The following is a 23,917-nucleotide window of genomic DNA, read 5'->3' on the forward strand; positions in this document are numbered from 1 at the left end:
AAAAGCAATTACTCAATGCACAATCTAGGAACCAGCATCCTTTATTTCATTTGTATTTCAAACTGAACCATAATATAACCATAACCCTGTGTTAAGCAATAAATGTTTTACTGAAAAGTTATAAATCAACCGGATTTTTAAAAACTAAATAATTTTTTTTTGAGAGAGAGAGAGAGAGGGCACAAGTGAGCAGAGGCCAGAGAGAGAGAGCGAGAGAGAGCGAGAGAGAGAGAGAGAGAGAGAAGCGGGGTTCACCCAAAGCGGGCTCGTGTTTTACCCAAAGCAGGGCTCAAGTTCACCCCAAGCAGGGCCCAGAGCTCATCCCAAGTGGGGCTCGAGCTCACCCTATAAGGGACTGGAACTCATGAACCGTGCTTAATGATGACCCCTTTGGCACCTAAAAACTAAATAATTTTTAAAATAAGAAATGATTTCCTATAGAAAGTGGAAGTCTTTTAAAATTAATCCTTTTATAGATATACATTTTCATATCACACCAAATTTTCTAAGAATGGGGTAAAACTGCATTTTAAAAATTATAAAATACAAAGACATCAACTCCAAATTTATAATTATATTAACTCAACATTATTAAATGAGATTCGTTTTTAAACATTAAAATGAATTCTTTTAAATCAAATGAATCCACAGAATCAATCACTGCCTGATTGGCACTTTCCTCACCACTGGGTTTCCACAAATGTCATTTTAATTTTTTTATATAAAAATTTCATATATCTGTAAATTCTCAGATCTATGCAAGAAAAAGTCTTACTAAGTCACTAAACTAGAAAACTTCTCTAATAATATTTTGTATTTAGATTGCTTACATGGTTATATATTTTGTATTTTTAAAATAAGTTTTTTTAAAATTTTTTATTTATTTTTGGGAGACAGAGAGAGAACGTGAGCGGAGGAGGGGCAGAGAGAGAAGGAGACGAAGAATCCAAAGCAGGCTCCAGGTTCCGAACTGTCAACACACAGCTCAACACAGGGCTGGAACTCACAGACCGTGAGATCATGACCTGAGCCACAGTCGGACGCCTAACTGACTGAGCCACCCAGGCGTCCCAATTGTTATGTTTATACAGAATGTCACTCCATCTTCAAAGTAAATTTGCTTTTCTCTCAATTACTTGCAGATTTATAAAACTTTACACCCCACCCAAAAGAAGTCATCAACCTCTGTATCCAATGTTTAAGAATCTCAAGACTTCAACAAATATTTACTAATAACAAATAGTTATAACCTGTCAGAATCCAGAGAAGCAAAGACCACTTTCACAAAGCTTACATTTTTGAGGGGGAGACTAAAAATAAATAAATAATTACAAATAAATAATTACAAATAATATGAAGGAACTTAAGAGAGTAATGACCGCTTTAGGTAGGCTGACCAGGTAAGGACTCTCCTAGGATGAGCTTAGTCTATAGTGTGAAGGGGGTAAAAGAGCCAACCAAGTTCAAAATTGAGAGAAGAGCACTTCACACAGACAGGATCAATGGAAAGCCTCCACGCTGAGAAAGGGCTGAGTGATTTTAGAAACAGAAAGGAGGCTGATGTGGCTGAACCAAAGTAGAGAATGGTAGAAGATAAAGCTATTGAGATAATCAACCTCAAAATATCCATAAGCCTTAAATGACCAATGGGCTACTTACACCCAGGCACAGTTACCAAAAAAAGGGAAAATTCCATATGTTCCCATACCTCTTCACCTTCTACCATTAAAAACTGCCTCATTGGGGGCGCCTGGGTGGCGCAGTCGGTTAAGCGTCCGACTTCAGCCAGGTCACGATCTAGCGGTCCGTGAGTTCGAGCCCCGCGTCAGGCTCTGGGCTGATGGCTCAGAGCCTGGAGCCTGATTCCGATTCTGTGTCTCCCTCTCTCTTTGCCCCTCCCCCGTTCATGCTCTGTCTCTCTCTGTCCCAAAAATAAATAAACGTTGAAAAAAAAAAAAAAAAAACTGCCTCATTGCAGACAATCTCTCTTCTGCCATCCTGCCCACTGCTCCCTTGCAGTGTATTCAATAAACTTCTATCTACTTTGTTCAGCCTCAGGTGAATTCTTTCACTGCCCATGCCACCAGCCTCTCCCCTACTGTCACCTCACATATAAGAAGAGCCCCCATTCAATCGGGAGAGACACCACGTTGATCTGACAAACACAATACAAAAAAATATGTATATAAGACATTTTCCCTTATTCATGGGTAAACAACATATTAGCAAACCAAGACAGCAATAAATTAAAAGCCTAAAATATTAAGACATTTAAAATGGGCTTATTTTAGGCACCTGGGTGGCTCAGTCAGTTGAACATCAGACTGGATTTTGGCTCAGGTCATGATCTTACTGTTCATGTGATTGAGTCCTGGATCTGGTTCCATGCTGACTGAGCTTGGAGCCTGCCAGTATTCTCTCTCCCTATCCCTCTGTCCCCCGACTCAAAATAAACAAACTTTTAAAAAATAAACAAAATGGGCTTATTTTAGGAATTCAGTGCTAAACTTTTAAAACTCAATCAAACGCCAAATAATCTTGAAAAAGAATGAAGTTAGCTTATACTTCCTGCTTGTAAAACATACCACAAAGCTACCAAAGACAGTGTAGTACTAGATTGATGACAGACAGATCAGTGGAACAGATTTGAGATTCCGAAATAAACTCTTACATTCAGGGTTAGTTGATTTTTCACGGGGTGCCAAAATACTTCAACAGGAAAAGAACAGTCAAAAGGGACCAAAAACTAAAATGTAGTAGCCAGAATGGTAAAACTCTTAAAAAAAAAAAAAAAAAAAAAAAAAAAGCAGAAGAGTAAATCTTCATGCCCTTGGGTTATGTGATGATTTCTTAAATACAAAGCCAAAAATAAAAGCAACAACAGCAAAAAATAAACTGGACTTCACCAAAATTAAAACCTTTACAGCTGCAAATAACACCATCAAGGAAGTGAAGACAACCCAAAGAAGGGTAGAAAATATTTTCAAATTATATCTGACAAAAATGGATACCCAGAATATATAAGGAAGATAACCCTATCTAAAAATGGGCAAATATCTGAATAGACATTTCTCCAAATAATGTATATAAATGGCCAATAAGCACACACAAAAAAATGTTCAACATCATTAGTAATAAGGAAACTGCAAATCAAAACCAAAATGAGATGCTTCACACTCATTAGGATGGCAAAAAAGAAAAAGATAAGACCTGGAAATTCTACTTCTAGGTATACACCCAAAACAAATGTAAAACATACAAGCACACAAAAACTTGCATAAAAATGTTCATAGTAGAATTATTCATAGTAGTTAAAAAGAGAAACAAACAAAATGTCCATAAACTGATGACATGATAAAGAAAGTGTAGTATATCCATACAATGGAGTACAAAATCAATGAAATCATTGAGAATAAAATCAATGAAATCCTGATACATGCTATAACATGAATGAACCCTGAAAATATTAAACTCAGGGACAGAAGTCAAGGTCCAGAGTAGGCAAATACCTTCAGATAGAAAGTAAATGAGTAGCTGCCTAAGTCTAGAGTCTGGACAGTGGGTGGGAAGAGTATGGTGGCAGAGAACAGAGAGCAACCGCTAACAAGCACTGGGTTTCTTTTTAGAGTGATGAAACTGTTCTAAAATTAGATTGTGATGATGGTTCCCAAACTCTATGAATATATCAAAACTCACAGAATTGCAAAACGAGTGAATTTTACGGTATGAGAATTATATCTCAATTAAGCTGTTAAAAAATGCACTGTAAAAAAAGCTCAATCACTGTAATTCTCAAAAATTACAAAGAAGTTGCACAGTCATCTCAACAGTAGGGAAAAAAGCATCTGATAAAATTCAAAATTCATTTAGAACAAAAGCTACCTAACATAGGAAAAATAGGAGAACTTACTTCATATGATACAAGTTTTTACCAAAAACCTTCAGCAAACATCAGACTTAAGGTAAAATGTTGAAACCTTTCCCTGCAAGATCAGAAAAGACACAAATAGATCTATTATTGCCATTTTTTTTTAACAGTGTAAATCACCTCACTTGAATTAAAAAAAAAAAAAAGGGAAAGGAGAAATAAAAAAAATCAAAATTTGGTTCCAGTCCAAGACAGCAACATGGGAAAACCCTAAACTCACCTTCTCCATGAACACACCAATTCTATGCCTATGTACAGAATAATTCCTCCTGAAGAAGAACTGAGGGCTGGCCGAACAACTTCTACAAAACAAAAGATAAGCCACTTAGAGAAAGGTAATAGAGATGAAGACATGCTAACAAAGGAAACCCCACCTCTGATGCTGCCAACTGCATAAGGGATGGACTGACCTCGAGCAGATTCATCTACCCTAGGGCACGGAGAAAAAAAAAAAAAGCCACGGTTTAAAAGGGCAACTAGAATATACAGGAACCAGCCGAACAGAATCCTGCTGAATGGCAGTGAGCTACTGCAACTACCTTCAAGTGGGAGAGTCTGGCAAGCCCAACATTTATGCACATCCCCCACCTTGAGAGTGCAATAGAAGCAGGGTTCAGGTGCCAGAGCCGGCCTACCACATCAGCAAGCACCGCGTCCCTGGCCCATACCAGCCTGGGATGCCCTGGGTCACAGAAGAAAATATCAGGGTTTGAAAGAGAAGCTAGTATATAAAATATCCAGCCATAGAACTCCATCAAACAGCAAGGGAGCTGCTGGAACTCTCCAGGTCGGAGAGGTTGGACAGCACCAGTTTACATTCAGTTTCCACCCTGATGGTGCGGATGGGAGTAGGGTGTGGGCACCTTAGGTGGCCTATTCCTTCAGTGAGCTATGGGCCCCTAGCCCACACCAGCCCCAGCCATCCCACCAAAACAGCCTCAGAGCAGCATACACAAGGACAATCCGTGTCACCACTTGTTTACAACTCCATCCATACTGCCAAGGTGATACACGCATAAAGCACCCCAGAGCATTCCGGGCCTGCACCACTTTGGCTCCAGGAAGCTTGCTAGGGCACCCCAGGGCACAGTGCTCTAAGACCTCCTGGCTCACACCTACTTAAGGCTCCAGCCACCCATCCAAGGTGCCCCCCTCCATAGAGTGTCCCAGGAATCCCCAGCCCATGCCCATATCAGCCACCTTGCCAGGGCAGCCCCTGCATGAGCACACCAGGACACTCTAGCCTCTACAAGCCTCAGCTCCTGTCAACCCTACCTGGGAATCCTCGGTGCTGAGCATCCCGAGACATCCTGATTTGCATCCACTCCAGCTTCAACCACCTCCCTCCTACGTGGAGACCCCTGGGAAATGCCCCAGCCTGTGTGCACTTCAGCTACAGCTATCATGCCAGGGTACCCCTGCATGCAGCACAATGGGACACCGTGGCCTGGACCCTGCCTTAGCTCTGGCTGCCCCAGCGGGGTGCACTCTATGCAGCAAGTCCTGAGACACTGTGGTGGTTTCCACCCACTTCAGCTTCAGCTATCCTGCCAGAGTGCCCTCTGTGCAGAGAACCCAGGGACTGTACTGACCCACATCCACTTCAGCTTTAGCTCTCCTACCAAGGCATCCTCTACACAGAGTCCCAGGACACTCTGGCTAACATACACTTCACCTTTAGCTGTCCTGCCAGGGTGCCTTGAGACAAAGAGTCCTGAGACCACCCCGACATATGCCCACTTCAGCTGAGGCCATCATATCATGTTGGCCCCAATACAGAGTGCCCCAGACACAGCTCCAGCCATCCAACCAAAGTCACTAGGCACACACAGTCTACACAGGGGATGATTATATACAAGACCATTGCTTAAAATTTAGGAGAATCAGCTGTTCCACCTAATTCATACAAACAAGTGAAGAAAATGAGGAGACAGAGGAACATCCTTCAAATGAAAGAACAAAACAAAACCTCAGAAAAAGAACTAAATGAAACAGACAAGCAATATGCTTGATAAAGGATTCAAGTAACGATCATAAAAATGCTTGTTGGACAGAAAAGAAGAATGGAAAAACTTAGTGAGAATTTTGACAAACAAAATATAAAAGAATAATCAGAGTTGAGAAATACAGTAAGTGAAATGGAAATTACACTAGAGGGAATCAACAATACATTAGAAGATGTAGAAGAACAGATTTGTGATCTGTGTAATGAAAGAACCTGTGCTAAACAAAAAATATAATAATAATTTTAATAAATAAGGATAGGTTAGGGGATCTCTTATACAAAACCAAACGAACATTCACATTATACAGGTACTAGAAGGAAAAGAGAGAAAAAGGCATAGAACTTATTTAAAAAAGAACAGATGAAAAATTCCCTAGCCTATGGAAGAACAGACATCCAGGTTCATGAAGCATAGAGAATTCCAAAAAAGATGGCCCAAGAAGGTGCACACCATAACACATAATAATTAATATGCCAAAGGTTAAAGATAAAGGAAACATTTTTAAATCAGTAAGAAAGAAGTAAAAAGTTACATATAGGGGAAACACCATAAGGCCGTCAGCCAATTTCTCAGCAGAACCTTTGTGGGTCAGAAATGAGTGGTATGATACATTCAAAGTGCTGAAAGGAAAAAAAACAAAAACAAAAATAGGCTACCTGTCATAATTTTCATTCAGAATTGATGGAAAGATAGAGTTCCCAGAATAACAAATGTTAAAGAAAGGTATTACCACTAAAGCAGCCTTACAAGAAATCTTAAAGGGAATTCTTTAAGTGGAAAAGAGAGGCTCATAATTAGAAGTACGAAAATTACAAATAAAAATAGGTAATAAATGACATCATATAAATAAAGTATGGAAGGCATGAGTAAAAAAAGTTCTTTCAGAACTTCCAATGTGTTCAAACTTAAGTGACCATCAACTTAATACAGCCTGATATATAATTAGGACACCATATATGAACCTCATGGTAACCAGAAACACAACACCTATAATACACAAACAATAAAAAGAAAGCCAAGCATAATACTACAGAAAGTAATTAATAACTAGGAAAGAAAGCAAAAGAAAAAAAAAAAAAGACTAACAAAAACAACTAGACACAATTAACAAAATGGCAAGACACACATCTATCAATAATTAACTTTAAATGTGAATGGACTAAATGATCCAATCAAAAAGATATGGGGAACAGAAAAAGTTACACACACACACACACACACACACACACATCTACATATTGCCTATAAGAGACTCCTTTCAGACTTAAAAAGACACAAAAACTGAAAACTAAAGGAAGGAAAAAGATATTCCATGAAAATGGAAGGGAGAAAAAAGCCAAGGTAGCAATACCTATATCAGACAAAACAGAGTTTAAAACTAACAATGTAATGAAAGACAAAGACACTACATAACGATAAAGAAGATAATTCAACAAGGGGATACAACAATTGTAAATATCTATGTACCCAATGGTGAATCACCAAAACACGTAACACAAATGTTAATAGAAACAAAGGGAGAAATTGCAGTAATACAATAATAGTAGGAGACTTTAACACCTCAGTTATATCAAAGGATATTCATCCAGGCAGAACCAATAAAGAAAACACCACCTTTTTTCTAAATTTTTTTTAAGGTTTATTTATTTTTGAGAGAGAGAAAGAGACACAGAGCACAAGCAGGATAGGGGCAGAGAGAGACACAAAATCTGAAGCAGGCTCCAGGCTCCGAGCTATCAGCAAAGAGCCCAATGCAGGGCTCGAACCCACGAATTGTGAGATCATGAACTGAGCCAAAGTTGGCCACTTAACCGACTGAGCCACCCAGGCACCCAGGAAACACCACCTTTGAATGACACATTAGACAAGAAGGACCTAACATATATATAGAACATCTGGTCACAAGACAGCAAAATACACATTCTTTTCAAGTGCACAAGGAGCATTCTCCAGGATAGATCACATCTTAGGCCACAAAGTAAGCCTCAATAAATTTCAGAAGACTGAAATCATATCATGCATTTTTTATGACCACAATATTATGAAACTAGAAATCAATCACAAGAAAAAGCTGGAAAAAACACAAATATGTGGAAGCTAAGACATGCCAACGGGTCAACAAAGAAATCAAAGAGGAAACTGAAAAACACATGAAGGGGCGCCTGGGTGGCTCAGTCAGTTGAGCATCCAACTATTGATTTCAGCTCAGGTCATGACCCCAGGGTCATGGGATGGAGCCTTGCGTTGGGCACTGTGTGGAGCCTGCTTAAGATTCTCTCTCTGCCCCTCTCCCCAGTTCACTCTATATCAAAAATAATAAAAATAAAATAAACTTTAGAAAAACACATGGAAACAAATGAAAATGAAAAAGAGGAAAAGTTTTAGTGATACAGACCTATCTCAAGAATCAAGATAAATCTTAACTAAGCAATCTAACTTTACAACTAAAGGAACTAGAAAAAGAAGAACAAAGCCCACAGCAGAAGAAAGGAAATAATAAAGATCAGGACAGAAATTAATGAAATAGAGACTAAAAGCAAAGCAAAACAAAAAGAATAGGAAAGATCAATGAAACAAGGAGCTGGCTTGTAGGAAAGATTAACAAAATTGATAAAACTTTTAGCCAGACTCCTCAAAAAACGAAAACAAAACTCAAACCGGAGAAAAATAAAATTAGAAATGAAAGAGAAGTAACATTCAACACCACAGAACCATAAAGAATCGTAAGACAATACGACAAAAAATTATATGCCAACAAAGGGGACAGCCTACAAGAAATGGATAAACTCCTAGAAACACAATCTTCCAAAACTGAATCAGGAAGAAATAGAAAAATCTGAACAGACTAATTACTAATAAGAAAATTAAATTGGTGAGGCACCTGGGTGGCTCAGTCAGTTAAGCATCTGACTTCAGTCATGATCTCATGGTTTGTGGGTTTGAGCCCTGCATCAGGCTTTGTGCTGACAGCTCAGAGCCTGGATTCTGCCACAGATTCTGTGTCTCCCTCTTTCTGTCTCTCCCCTGCTTGCATTCTGTCTCTCAATAAATAAAATACATAAGTGCTAAAAATAAATTAGTTAAAATTAAAAAAAAAAAGAAAATTAAATTGGTAATCAAAAAACTCCTGACAAACCAAAGTCCAGCACCAAATGGCTTCACAGGCAAATTCTACCAAACATTTAAAGAAGAATTAATACCTATTGTTAGGGCACCTTGGTGACTCAATTGGTTGAGCGTCCAACTCTTGGTTTCAGCTCAGGTCATGATCTCACAGTTTGTGAGTTTGAGCCCTATGTCAGACATTGAGCTGGCAGTGAGGAGCCTACTTGGGATTCTCTCTCTCTCCCTGTCTCGCTGCCCCTCTTGTGTGCTGTCTTTCTCAAAATAAATAAACTTTTAAAAAATAATTTAAAAAAGTGTAAATACCTATTATCCTCAAGCTAGTCCAAAAAATAGAAGAGGGAAAAAAACCTTACATTCTGTTAGGCCAGGATTACTCTGATACCAAAGAAACTACCAAAAAAAGAAACCCACAGGCCAACATCTCTGAACATAGGATCTTCAAGAAAATATCAGTAAACTACATTCAACAATACATTAAAAATCTTCAAGAAAATATCATCAAACTATATTCAACAATACATTAAAAAGATCATTCACCATGATCAAGTAGGATTTATTCCAAGGACACAATGGCTCAATATTAGAAAATCAATCAACATGATATGCCACAAGCAACAAAATTAAGGATAAAAATCATATGATCATCTCAATAGATGCAAAAAAAGGATTTGGCAAAATTCAACATCTGTTCATGATATATTTTGAAAAAAACCTCTCAAACTAGGTTTATAGGGAACATACCTAAACATAATAAATGCTATTTATGAAAAACCCAGAGCTGATACCATACTCAATGGTGAAACTATTGAGTTTGAGACAAGAATGTCCACTCTTGCCACTTTTAATCAACCCAGTATTGGAAATCCTAGCCATAGCAATCAGACAAGAAAAAGAAATAAAAGGTATCCAAATTGCTAATATAGTAGTTTTGACTTTTTGCAGATGGTGTGATACTATACACAGAAAACTCTAAAGATTTGACATAAAACTACTAAAAGTAATACATGAAATCAGTAAAGTTGAAGGATACAAAATTAGTAAACATACACCAGCTGCATTTCTATATACTAATAACAAAGTAGCAAAAAGAGAAAATAAATTCATTTATAGCTGCAGCATAAAGAATACCTAGAAATAAACTTAACACAGAGGTGAAAGACTTACTCTGAAAACTATAAAATATTGATGAAGAAACTGAAGATGACAGAAACAAACGGGAAGATATTCCACAATTATGCACTGGAAGAATACTGTTAAATGTCCCCCCTGCCCAAAGCAGTCTACAGATGCAATGCAATCCCTATGAAAATATCAATAGCATTTTTCACAGAATTCCAACAAATAATCCTAAAAATTATATGGACCCACAAAAGACCCTGAACAACCAAAGCAATCTTAAGAAAGAACAAAGCTGGAGGTATCATGGTCATATATTTCAAGATATACTACAAAGCTATAGAAATCAAAACAGTGTGGCACTGGCAGAAAGACCCACAGATCAACACAACATAATAGAGAGCCCAGAAATAAACCCATGCTTACCTCGTCAACTAATCTATGACAAAGGAGGGAAGAATATACAATAAGGAAAAAACAGTCTCTTCAAGGAATGGTGCTGGGAATTCTGGACAGCTACATGCAAAAAAAAAATGAAACCCTTTCTCACATCATCCAAAAAACAATCAAAAACCTCAAAATGGTTTAAAGACCTAAATGTGAGACACGAAACCATAAAACCCCCAGAGGAGTTTATGCCTCCTAGAGGCAGTAATTTGACTTTGGCCTTTGTAACATTTTTCTAGATACGTCTCCTCAGGCAAGGGGAAAAAAAGCAAAAATAAACTATTGGGACTACACCAAAATCAAAAGCTTTTGCACATGGGGCGCCTGGGTGGCGCAGTCAGTTAAGCGTCCGACTTCAGCCAGGTCACGATCTCGCGGTCCGGGAGTTCGAGCCCCGCGTCGGGCTCTGGGCTGATGGCTCAGAGCCTGGAGCCTGTTTCCGATTCTGTGTCTCCCTCTCTCTCTGCCCCTCCCCCGTTCATGCTCTGTCTCTCTCTGTCCCAAAAATAAATAAACATTGAAAAAAAAATTAAAAAAAAAAAAAAAAAAAGCTTTTGCACAGGGAAGGAAATCATCCACAAAACAAAAAGGCAATCTAGTGGGGAGCCTGGGTGGCTCAGTTGGTTAAGCATCTGACTTTGGAGGTCATGATCTCGCAGTTCATGAGTTCAAGCCCTGCATGGGCTCTGTGCTGACAGCTTAGAGCCTGAAGCCTACTTTGTATTCTGTGCCTTCCTCTCTTTCTCTGCCCCTCCCTGACTTGCACTCTGTCTCTCTCTCTCTCTCTTAAAAATAAAAAACATTAAAAATATATATTAAATAAAAAATAAAAATCTAACAGATGACAGAGCAGGATTATGTGCATAGAATTAAAATAATTTATACATAATTAGATTTGTAAGCAAATTTAGTAAGGTTGATGAATACATAATCAATATACACAGTCATTTTCCTCTACACAGGCAAAAAGAAAATAAAATTTTAAACTGATACCATTCTCAAGAGTATCAAAAACTACACATTTTAGAAACGAATCTAATAAAAATAAGTGTAAGACCTGTGAGCAGAAAAACTGTAAGAGATTTTTTAGTAAAATGAAACAACACATAAAACAAAGAAGTGATAACCCTGTTAATAGATTGGAACTGATTATAATATAAACTCTTTTGAGATGATATGACAGGTCACTGAAACAACATGAACATCAGCAAAAACAGGCCCAGTTATTAGTTCCAAAGGTGGGGGACGAACTGATGTTTTTTGGGGATGCCTATCATATAATAGTGTCTTCTTTGTGTCAAGAACTTGAACATATACTGGCTAATTTAATCCTGAGAACTGTATGACAAGTACTATATTCTTCTTCACTAATGAGGAAACTATGACATTGGATAAGAAAGCCAGGATTCAAATGCAAGCTTGTATGGCTACAAAGCCTAAACAGAAGTAAATCTTCATCCAAAGAATTTACACACATTAAAAAATCATGGGGATTTTGGGTGGCTCAGTCGGTTAAGTGTCCAATTCCTGATTTTGGCCCAGGTCATGTTCTTATGGTTCATGAGATCAAGCCACGTGTTGGGCTCTGCAATGATGGTCCGGAGTCTGCTTAGTATTGTCTTTCTCTCTCTCTCTCTCAAAATAAATAAACATTAAAAATAAATAAATAAAACACAATCAGAAACCAAACAAATAAACCAAAAAGAACTTCAAATCCTATCTTGATGTATGCTTTTAGGAAGATGGGGTATACAATCACTGGGAAACACATTTTGACAATTTCTTAAATAACTAAATATCCAACTGCCATCTGACTCAGCAATGGTACTCCTGGGCATTTATCCTAGAGAAATCAAAACTTCTGTCTAAAAAAAATTAAAAAATTAAAAAAAAACACTATTCATGAATATTTACAGTTTTATTCACAACAGCCAAAAACTAATAAGAACTCAGACATACTTCAGTGGGTGAATGGTCAAACTGTGGTACATCCAAATCATGAAACACTACTCAGCAATAAAGAGGCGCAACTGATATACACAACAATCTGGATGAATCTCCAGAGAATTATGCTGAGGTTAAAAAAAAAAAAAAAAAAAAAAAAAAAAAAAAAAAAAGCCAAACTTCAAAGGTTACACAGTTGTTGATTCCATTTCTATAACATCACTGCAACATCAAAATTATAAAAATAGAGAACAGATTAGTAGTTGCCAGGGGTGAAGGTGGAAAGTGATGGATGCTATAAGGCAACATGAGGTATCCCTGTGGGATGCAATTGTTCTTTTTCTTGATATGGCAATAGCCTGGTTGTGATACATACTGTAGTTTTGTAAGCTGCTACCATTGAGGAAAACTGAGTAAGCATATGCAGGATCTTTTTGCATTATTTCTCACAACAGTAAACAAATTTACAATGATTTCAAAATATAAAGTTTAACTTTAAAAAATGGGGGAAACACTCTGGCTTAACACATACCAATGGATCTCAAAGTTTTAGATAATGAGGTCCATAAAGATAAAACTCCAAGATCATGTAGCTTGTGACAGAGGTAAAACATATCTGGGTCATTGCTTTCTTTTCAACACAGGAGTGTACCTCCTTAGCTTCAGAACTAAACCACAGTGAAAATATATATTTTAAACTGTCAAAACAATTACAGTTAAAAAATAAGTAATCATCTAATAAATTTTATTCCTGAATTTCATTCCTTCATGCATTCAACAAAAATATATTTGGATGTTTACATGGAGCAGACACTGCACAAGGTTCTGGATACACAGTAACAAATAGCTGTAGTTTTGAAGAAGTACTATAGGGAAAGTACAAGGTGTTAAGGGAGCATATAACAAAAACTCAGGAGGTTTGGAAGGCTTTCTAAAAGATACATACATCAAAGCTGAGACATAAAGAATACACAATAACCACACAAGAAACACACCCAAAGGCCCTGATTTGGAAACAAAAGGAAGAGGGCAGGTAGGAATTCTCAGACTTCATCTTACTGGACCTATCCATAAATCATTCCCTCCTCATTAAATCATGTTTTTCACTTAGACTCTAGAATACCACACCTCTTGGTTTCTATCTTATCTCAGTTTTCACTCTTGCTCAGCCTAAATCATACTGGTTCTTTCTCATTTCCCTGCCCATATAAGGTTTGAAAGTACAGGGCTCATTTCTTTTCTTTTTTTTTTAATTTTTTTTTTAATGTTTATTTATTTTTGAGACCGAGAGAGACAGAGCATGAACGGGGGAGGGTCAGAGAGAGAGAGGGAGACACAGAATCTGAAACAGGCTCCAGGCTCTGAGCTGCCAGCACAGAGCCCGAAGCGGGGCTCGAACTCACGGACCGTGAGATCATGACCTGAGCCGAAGTCGGACGCTTAACCGACTGAGCCACCCAGGCGCCCCAGGGCTCATTTCTTAGTAATGCTTGCTCTATCGTTTAGAGATACCATTAGTATATCAGTTTTAAATATTACCTCTATTCCAATGACTCCCACATTTATACATATATTTTTTAATATTTATTTATTTTGGAGAGAGAGACAGAGAGAGACAGAGTGCAAGCAGGGGAGGGGCAGAGAGAGAGAGGGAAACAAAATCTGAAGCAGGCTCAAGGCTCTGAGCTGTCAGCAGAGCAGGGTCTGGGGCTGTAACTCCCGAACTTCAAGATCATGATCTGAGTTGAAGTCAGAAGTTTAGTGAACTGAGCCACCCAGGTGTCCCTGACTCCCACATTTATACACAGAGATCAGACCTCTCCTGAACTTCAGACTCCTGTTACCTAACCAAACATCTCTACATAGCAAGTCTAATGGGTATCTCAAACTTAACACAACTAAAGCTGAACTCTAGATCTTTTTCTCAAACCCTATTCCATCCTCCATCTTCCCCATCCAATCTTTCCATTTGTTCATACCAATTCCTTGACTCCTCTCAGTGTCTCATCCTGCATATCCAATCAATCCATCAACAACCCGTTAGATTCAAAATATACCCAGAATCCCACCATTCATTTCCTACCACCTCCAAATCTGCTCACGTGATCTGAGCCACTTTATTTCTAGCCTGAATTCCTGCAAGAATCTGATATCCCAACTTCCACCTCCTCCCCTACATTCTCCTCGCAATGGAGCAGTCAGTAAGATACTTTGAAAAATTAAGTCTGATCATAACATTCCTCAGAATTGCTCAGTGGTTCCCAGTTTTACTCAGATAAAAGTTCTATTAATGCAGAAATAGCCCTTCTACGATATGCTCCTACTCCTATTACCATTCCACCTTACTTTCTCTTCTCTGTCACAGTGATATCTTTACATGTTTCTGCTTTGGACTCTGCACTAGCTGGTCCATCTGCTTATACCACTCTCCATCAATTACATACATGGCTACTTTTCTTGATTCCTTCAAGGGTCTTTTCTGAAATGTCAATTTTTCAATGTAAACTTGACTTGCCTACCTTATGTAAAATTTCAACTTCCATGCTAGCTTCAGCAGCACATATACTAAAATTGGAATGATACAGAGAAGATTAGCATGGCCTCTGCATCTGCACAAGGACGACATGCAAATTCAAGAAGTGTTAACATATTTTTGAAAGAAGGAATTTTAGGGGCGCCTGGGTGGCTCAGTCGGTTAAGCGTCTGGCTTCTGCTCAGGTCATGATCTCACGGTCCGTGAGTTCGAGCCCCGCTTCGGGCTCTGTGCTGACAGCTTGGAGCCTGGAGACTGCTCTGGATTCTGTGTCTCCCTCTCTCTCTGACCCTCCCCCGTTCATGCTCTGTCTCCCTCTGTCTCAAAAATAAGTAAACATTAAAAAAAAAAGAAAAAAGAAAAAGAAAGAAGGAATTTTTTAATTGTGGCAAAATGTTAATATGTGATTCTGGGTCTTGGCACTATTCTTGTGACTTTTAGTATGTCTTACATTATTTCAGAATACAAATTTAAATTTTTAAAAACAAGAAACAAACAAGAATTACAACTCCCTATTATCTCTTCTGTACCTTACATTTTCTTTCTTGACAGCACTTAACACCTTGTAAAACACTGTATGATTTAGTTACCTGCTAAAGTTTTTGCTTATTGTCTGTCTTTCTACACTAGGTTATAAGCTCCATAACAACAGAGATTCGTATCTGTTTTGTTTCCTGGTGTATTCCATGCACCTTGAGCAGTTAGTACCTGGCACTAAGCACTCATCATTTGTTCTATTAAAGTTTCAAAGGAAGGGGGGCCATGATTAGAGAGACTAAGAGGTTGAATAGTTCCTAGAGATGAGAAAGTATAAAGTGGGTCTGTAGGAGTGCATGGCTGAACTAGTGTGGAAATAAAATTCACAGAAGACACAGCATTCCAGGAACTAGAAACTAGCATGTTGTATCAGTTGGGCTATAGATTTAAACATAGAAGTCACCCTGTGGTGCGTGGGTGGCTCAGTCAGTTAAGCCTCCCACTTCAGCTCAGGTAATGATCTCGTGGTTCGTGGGTTCGAGTCCTGCGTCAGGTTCTGAGCTGACAACTGAGCCTGGAGCCTGTTTCAGATTCTGTGTCTCCCTCTATCTGCCCCTTCCCCTGCTCAAGACCTGTCTCTCTCTCTCTCTCTCAAAAATAAATAAATATTAAAAAATTTTAAACAATTAAATAAAGATAGAAGTCACTCAAAGAAGAAAGACAGTAAGCCAAATTCAAGTCACAGTAGGGAAACGGGGGACATAGTTTGCAGAGTGATTAAGATTAGAGGGGAGTTGTTTAATGAGTATAGATTAGGGCTCCCTGTTAGGATATTAGGGTATTAGAACACCTGAGAAAGTTCTTAGATAGAAAGGATGCCTACATACGGAAAATTCTGCCTCATACAAAGAATCAATCAAACCTTCTGTTCAATTTAATATCAAATTCAGTTAAAGTAGGTAACTAAATTTCAAAAATTCATCCTAGACAAAAATTATCAGTGGAAATGGTTCCAAGAACTACAGCAATTTGGCTACATACAGTGTAGCTAAAAAATAAGATGATTGGGGGGCACCTGGGTGGCTCAGTTGGTTAAGCGGCCGACTTAGGCTCAGGTCATGATCTCACGGTCCATGAGGTCCAGCCCCGCGTCGGGCTCTGTGCTGACAGCTCAGAGCCTGGAGCCTGTTTCAGACTCTGTGTCTCCCTCTCTCTGACCCTCCCCCATTCATGCTCTGTCTCTCTCTGTCTCAAAAATAAATAAACGTTAAAAAAAAAAAAAAAAGATGATTGGGAAAAGTGGCAAAGAAATAATAACAGGCCAGATCAGGGAGGTTCTCAAATGCCATGCTAAAAAAAAGTCTGGATTTTATTCTGTAAGAAACTGAGGGCCTTTCCTAGAGTTGAATCAGGCAATTAGTTTACAAAGATTACCTTGTCAAATTTGGAAGACTAGATGTGGGGGCAGGGAAAACCTTTAGAAGCCTACCACAAATAGCCCAGGTAATAAAATTTATAATTTCTTGGCTTCAGACTCCTGTATTTAATTACTTACCTGACATTTTGGACATCTGATAGACATTTCTAACCTAACTGTCCAAAACCAAAGTCTTATTTCTCTTGTGTGTTCCCTACCTAATCTCTCAGTAGTAGTACAACTGTGCAAGTTAACTCAAATCAGCAACTTGGGTTCACTCTTGATTTCTCCCTCTCCTTTAGCCAAATTAAATCCATTTATAATTAATTATTCCTAAGGCATATCTCAAATGCATCCAATTCTTTCCAGTTGCAATGCCATCCCAAACTATCACTGCTCCACTGGAATACTGCACTAGCTCCCAAATGGACTCTCCCACATTTTCCTTAATATCAGTTGGTTTCCTTAAAGCACTTGCTATAATTAGCAACTCTTTTTACCTGTTTACTTGAATTTTGTCTTTCTCTCTTACTGAAATGCCTTCATAAAGTCAAGAACTATAAACTGTCTTATTTATCATTTTACTTCAGCACTCTAGTATCAGCCAGGTCAATAAACAACAATATTTATAAAACTAACACATATTTACTATAAGCCAGGCACTATTTTATATACTTTACATTTATTAAGTCATTTAAACCTCACAATAATCTGTGGTGTAGGTATTGTATTATCTCAATTTTATAGATTAAAAAAAAAAAAAAATTAAGGCACAGATTATCAACTAATCTGCACAAGGTCATCCAACAAGTACCTGGCCAAACCCAGAATCAAACCAAGGGAGCCTGGAGCCCATCCTCTTGACTATTCACCAGCACTTCTCTTATCAGATGTTCAATAGATATTTCTTGACCAAATAAACAAATGAGAGGACAATGAGAAGAACAGGTTTAGGGCACATGTTGAATTCGAAGGACTTGGAAAAGGCTATGAGGTACAGTGGGATGTTGTAATTACCATACAGAAGTCATCAGATTCTACTGGAAACCACCTATAAAATGCAAGCCTCTTAAAAAAAAAAAAAAAAAGTGATTACAGGGGCACCTGGGTGGCACAGTCAGTAAAACATTAGACTTCAGCTCAGGTCATGATCTCACAGTTCATGAGTTCCAGCCCCACACCAGGCTCTCTGCTGTCAGTGCAGAGTCTGCTTCAGATACTGTATCCCTCTCTCTCTGCCCCTCCCCCACTTGTCTCTCTCAAAATAAATAAGCTTAATTATATATTTTTTAAAAATTGGACATGCTTTTAAACTGTAAGCTTTTATACCCAAATCCGTAATAAAAACATGTTCTGACAAAGCACCGAGAGACCCATTAAGCCTTGACTGTATCTATAAAAATTTCTGTATTAATATAAAATGAAATATTTATCTTTAAGTAGCAATCAGTATCTATATGAATGTCACACATGTATTTTACTCAAATATAAAATTGCAGAGATGGACTTTAAATTTGACAAAATGATACCAAAATCTATCTTAAAAAAAAAATAAACAGGGGGCACCTGGGTGGTTCAGTCAGTTAAGCAACTGACTCTTGATTTCATCTCAGGTCATGATCTCACAGGTTTTAAGTTCGAGCCCCACGTCAGGCTCTATGCTGACAGCACAGAGCCTGCTTGGGTTCTCTCTCTCTGTCTCTCTCTCTCTCTCTCTCTGTCTCTCTCAGAGAGACAGAAATGTGAGAATAGAACAGAAAATGTGAGAATAGAACAGAAAATGTGAGAATAGCAAGAAAATATCTAAAGGAGAAGAATGGAAGCACACTTTACCTACTTGATAACAAAACATATTATAAAGTTACAGAAATTAAGATAATGGGTATGGTACAGGTCAAAGACAGAACAATGAAAAAGAACAGGGTCCAAACAAAATCAAGTATATATAAATTGCAAAATTAAATGTAAGAACAAATTTAAAATTATGTATACATATTATTTTTTATTACCTAATTTCTAAGCATCACAAATGCTTTCCTATGCATCACTAACTAGAAACTATAATGGAAAAAAGATATTTTTCAAGAGTAAAATAATTAAAACTATGTCATGGAAAAACAGCATTAGAAGTTAAAAAGACAAATCTAAAAATGGGAGTCAAGGGTTTGCAAAATATATGACAAAGAGTTAAAAACCTAAGTAGTAATTTCTTTAAAATTAAGAGACTAAGGGTGCCTGGGTGGTTCAATTGGTTAAATGTCCAATTCTTGGTTTCAGTTCAGGTCACAATCTCAGGGTTCGTAGGTTCAAGCCCCAAGTCAGGCTCTGCACTGACAGCATGGAGCCTGCTTGGAATATTCTCTCTCTCGGGTAGAGCATTTGACTGGAATATTCTCTCTCTCTCTGCCCTCTCCCCTGCTCACGGGTACTCTCTCTCTCTCTCTCTCAAAACAAACAAAAAAACTATTAAGAGACTATGATAACAACAGGCTATTCATGAGATTAAACAATGGACAATAAAAGATGCTCAATATCAACTGAATTCAATTACAAACAAAGCAATGAAGAACCACTTTTTGAAATCAGATGGGATAGACTACAAGATGGCAACTGGGTGCTTTCAAACACAGTAAGAAAGATAATGGGCACATTTCTGAAGAGCAATTTAGGAATTATGGAGTATTTGTGGTTAAATAATCTACTTCTAAAAAGTTAGATTTACAGGATAATCAGGCAAGCATATAAAGATGTTGCTCACCACAGGATTCCTTTTAAAAGTTAATAATTGAGGGGCGCCTGGGTGGCGCAGTCGGTTAAGCGTCCGACTTCAGCCAGGTCACGATCTCGCGGTCCGTGAGTTCGAGCCCCGCGTCGGGCTCTGGGCTGATGGCTCAGAGCCTGGAGCCTGTTTCCGATTCTGTGTCTCCCTCTCTCTCTGCCCCTCCCCCGTTCATGCTCTGTCTCTCTCTGTCCCAAAAATAAAAAATAAAAAAAAATAAAAAAATAAAAAAAAGTTAATAATTGACCCAGCAATCCCACTTCTGGGCATATATCCAAAAGAAATGAAAACAGTATCTCGAAGAGATATGTGCACACCCACGTCAAAAGGCAGAAGCAACCTAAATGTTTATTGGCAGATGAATAGATAAACAAAATGCAGTATATACATACATATGGGAATATTATTCGACCACGAAAAAGGAAATCCTGTCCTATGCTACAACATGGATGAACCTTGAGGACGCGATGTATAAGTCAAATAAGGCAAAGGACACCATACTGTGTGATTTCACTTTTAAGAGGTATCTAAAGTAGCCAAATGCTTAGAAACAAAGTAGAATGGTGAGTGCCAAGGGCTGTGGGAGGAGGAAAAGAGAGTTGTTGGTACAAAAAGTACAGTTTCAGTTTTGCAAGATGAAAAAGTTCCAGGTATCTATTAAATAACAAGGTGCATATACTTAACACTACTTAAAAACAGTTAAGGTGGTAAGTTTTAGGTTTTTTACCACAATCAAAGTTAATAAAAAATAATGTAAATATCCATCAGGTAGGACTTGGTTATGTTAGAGACACACAATTTAATACTAGATAGCAATAAAAAATGATAATATTAATATATATCTAGTCATCCACAGCCTACTGTTGAACTAAAAAAAAAAAAGTTTACAAGAAAGCAAGGTAGTGTGAGAACATGCAAGCAAATGTCTGTACTTACAATAGAGAGATATGTAAAGATAGTCACCAAAATTTTACGGTGGTATCTCTGGATAATAGTATCACAGATGACCTTCTTTTCAATATTTGCCTGTCTTTTTAAATACAATAAGCACATATTACGTACTTAACAAAGGATACTTGAAAAAAAAGAAGTGATTGCCACCACTGGTTTCAGAATTCTAGAATGGAATTCTACATTTCTCACCCCCTATGTGTCTATAGCACATCTTGGGGAATCAATAAATACTTGAGAAACAGGATTAGTGATTAAGAGATCAGGAATGAGACAGACTTGGATACAAATCTCAGCTCCAAAGTTAACTGATCAAGGCCTTAAAGTCTTAAAGAATGTCATTCGACACCAATTTCTTCAAATATAAACGTCATATAACAATACCTGCAGGAAAAACTTAAAGCACTTAATATCATTCCTGGCTGAGGAAACACCCAATAAAATGGCCATAATTACTAGGTCTTAACTTGATTTATACTGGAAAAACTCATCACAAAACGAAAAAACGAAACTAAGCATCTATAGAAGCCTATACTGAAAATCTCAACTGTATTAAAAAACAAGAGCTCTATATTATGCACCTGAAAGTAATACTGTGTGTTAACTCAAATTAAGATTAAAAACTCAACCAAAAAAACAAGAGATCACGCTCTGTTGGACCCACAACACTGATGCTTAACTCAAAAAAAAAAAAAAAAAAAAAAAAGAATGTAATGTACCATTTTTGAGTATCAATCCTGTGCCCTTCTGTAGTTTATCTCCTTCCAACCAGCGTTTAGAAGTGTGTTTGTAAAAGTGGGAGTTGTTAGCTCAGAACTTCTGAGCCCGTCTTCAGTCAAAAGGAAGACCTGAAGCCATGCTTCATGCATGCAAAGCGGCTAAAAACCTTAGAGGCACCCTCCACAAACACATGTGTGCAATCTAATAGTGAGCAATCAAAAGATAAGCAAATTGGGACTCTGGGATTGAAGATTAGGGGAGCATTATGGCATTATGAACCTCGGAACTACCGCCATCCCATATTACCCACTCTTTCCTAAAATACAATTACATGTCGTTCAACTTCCTATCTCCCTAGCAAAAAACTACCGACTTGCCCGCCACGCCACTCCGAAAGCCACACCTGGTGTATTCGCTGCAGAATCTCCAACTCCCGCCACAGGTTTGGCTCGCGTCCGCCCCAAAGCGGAAGTGACTTCAAAGGGCCAAACTGAAACTAAGAAAGTTAAAATACTAGGAATCTAAAAGCCCTACGGCATTCTGAGAAAACTCTTCTCTCACTACCGTTTTCTGCCTTCCCTCTTCTGTTAGGGTGGCGAAAAGGATTCGCCACAGACTTGAAACTGGTTCCCCGCCCCAAACTCCAAACCTTTTACATTTTATTCCCTCTCATTGGCCAACAAGATGCCATTCGTACCTCCCAGGAACTACAATTCCCGTCAGGCCCCAGGAGAAGTAAAAGTAGGAGAGGACAGAGGTGGGGGCAAAGCGCATTGGGAAGTGTAGTCGCCTGCAGACCGAACACAGCAGTAACCCCGCCTTCTCCCACTGAAGCTGGAGAAACCAGGTGTTCAACTTAAAACCCGTTACCGCTAAAGGGAGGAGCCAAGCCCTTAAACAGCTTTCCTCACTTCCCTCCACATGGAAGATGATAATGTTTATTTATTCCTACAAAGCTCTATAAATATTCCTTGAAGAAATACGGTTGTCCTTCCAATATCTTCAGGTCAGTAAAACTCCCAGAACTCCTCCACCTCAGGCTCCCAACTCGTGGGAAAAGGTGGCTTTTTTTACAAGTGGGCAAAATGGCTGTCCTCTTAGTTTTACCATTGGTTGTCCTTCGCGTCCTTCAAGGGCGGTTACTTACCACTGATTGGTTCTTTTTCCCTTGAGGGTGGAGGAAGACTTGGCACGGCTCTCCCGCGGCCCGGGAGGAGATAAAGGGGCGGAGAGAAGGCAGTTTTTTCAGGCCTGATTGGATGATCCTCATGTCACTCGGAGGATGTATAACCTATGATTTGTCGGCTGCTCCTCAAAGAGAACGAAGAGGCGGGGCTAGTGCGTGGTGGGAAGGGGCGGGATTCTGCCAGCCGCGGCTGCCGCTGGAGCCGGTGTCCGGGCTGGTGATGGGGTTAATTCCCTTTCGTAAGACTCTTACTTGCACCCACCCAGCCCCGCCGTCGCCCCGCCGCGCCGCGCTCCAACCGCCTCCTCCTCCTCCTCCTCCTCCTCCTCAGTAACGCGGGTAAGAGATGCCCTCCCCTCCCCCCTCCAGCTCCCCGGGAATAACGCGCCTCGCTCCCCTCCCCCGCCCGCCAACCGGTAGCGCTAACGGAGAAGGAGGCAGGCAGGGGAGAGATGTGTGTGAGAAGGTGGCCTTCCCCGCCGAGCCATCGCTTTTCCAGCCAGGGCCCCGCCGAGGTGCTGCTGCTGCCAGCCCGCCGGGAGGTCGGGTTCCGAGGGAGCTCGGCTCGCCTGGCCCGCCGCTGCGGCTGCAGCTGCATCCACTACCTTGTGCCCACCGCCCCCACCCGGGGGCCATGTGAAAAGCAAACCCCTCGAGGCCTAGCGGAGGAGGCAGGGGGAAGGTTCCTGAGTCCCTGCCATGGCTGCTGCTTGCTGCCCTTGCAGCCCCAGGGACTCAGGAACCAGCCACAGCAGGCCTGCCAGGAGCGGGTGCCGTGCGTGGTTCTGCTCTCTCGGGTGACTGGCGCCGGTGCCTCCGGCTCCCCGGCCCACACCACGCCTCGGCCCCCGGCCTGGCACTGGGAGAATTTTTAGAAAGAAAATCAGGCGTTCCGACCAGTTGGTGAAAAATGTAGGCACATCTTGCCTGTGGTACCAGAAAAAGCACAATGGGAATATTGAAAAGAAAGTTGAATGACTGTCAGTGTCACGGACCCCGGGGGTCGGATTTACACACATTATGGTTGAGCCCAAGGCTCAAACCTGTGTTTTTGAAGTTTTTTGTTCTCTTTTTTTGTTACTAGGTGCAGAGGAGAGTGCCTCTGCTTTTTAAGCTTGCTTTTATGTGGGAGCAAATTGTTGAGGCTGTCTTGTCCCGTGTGTAATTGTCCTGGGATAGCAAGAAAGTTAAGTGAAAGGTGAAGAGGTGCTTGCTCAAGTAGTCTTAGTAAACAGCAGGTGATTTTTCTGGTAAGATTTTCCAGGAAATATGTGCATGTAGATTTAA

General features: G+C 39.4%; 2 protein-coding genes and 1 pseudogene across 18 annotated transcripts in view; 2 read left to right on the plus strand and 1 right to left on the minus strand.

The window, feature by feature from the left end:
- Positions 1-22,128, minus strand: part of ZRANB3 (zinc finger RANBP2-type containing 3) — a 304,410-nt gene extending 282,282 nt beyond the window's left edge. Inside the window, exons 1-2 of one of the 4 annotated variants that reach the window (XM_045479592.1) lie at positions 21,848-22,128; positions 4,149-4,230 (exon numbers count right to left, since the gene is read on the minus strand). The gene's annotated coding sequence lies outside the window, so the exon portion shown is untranslated. The remainder of the gene's footprint in view (positions 1-4,148; positions 4,231-21,847) is intronic. The other 3 variants (XM_045479595.1, XM_045479591.1, XM_045479594.1) reach the window with 3 other exon arrangements.
- LOC123600143 lies at positions 15,109-15,221 on the plus strand (annotated as a pseudogene).
- Positions 22,129-22,786: 658 nt separating the features above from the next.
- Positions 22,787-23,917, plus strand: part of R3HDM1 (R3H domain containing 1) — a 206,436-nt gene continuing 205,305 nt past the window's right edge. For 8 of the 14 annotated variants that reach the window (XM_045479635.1, XM_045479651.1, XM_045479652.1 and 5 more), the window contains exon 1: positions 22,787-22,969. The gene's annotated coding sequence lies outside the window, so the exon portion shown is untranslated. The remainder of the gene's footprint in view (positions 22,970-23,917) is intronic. The other 6 variants (XM_045479626.1, XM_045479629.1, XM_045479638.1 and 3 more) reach the window with 1 other exon arrangement.

This window comes from Leopardus geoffroyi, chromosome C1 (assembly GCF_018350155.1).
Source record: "Leopardus geoffroyi isolate Oge1 chromosome C1, O.geoffroyi_Oge1_pat1.0, whole genome shotgun sequence".
In the NCBI taxonomy this organism is placed as follows: Eukaryota; Metazoa; Chordata; class Mammalia; order Carnivora; family Felidae; genus Leopardus; species Leopardus geoffroyi.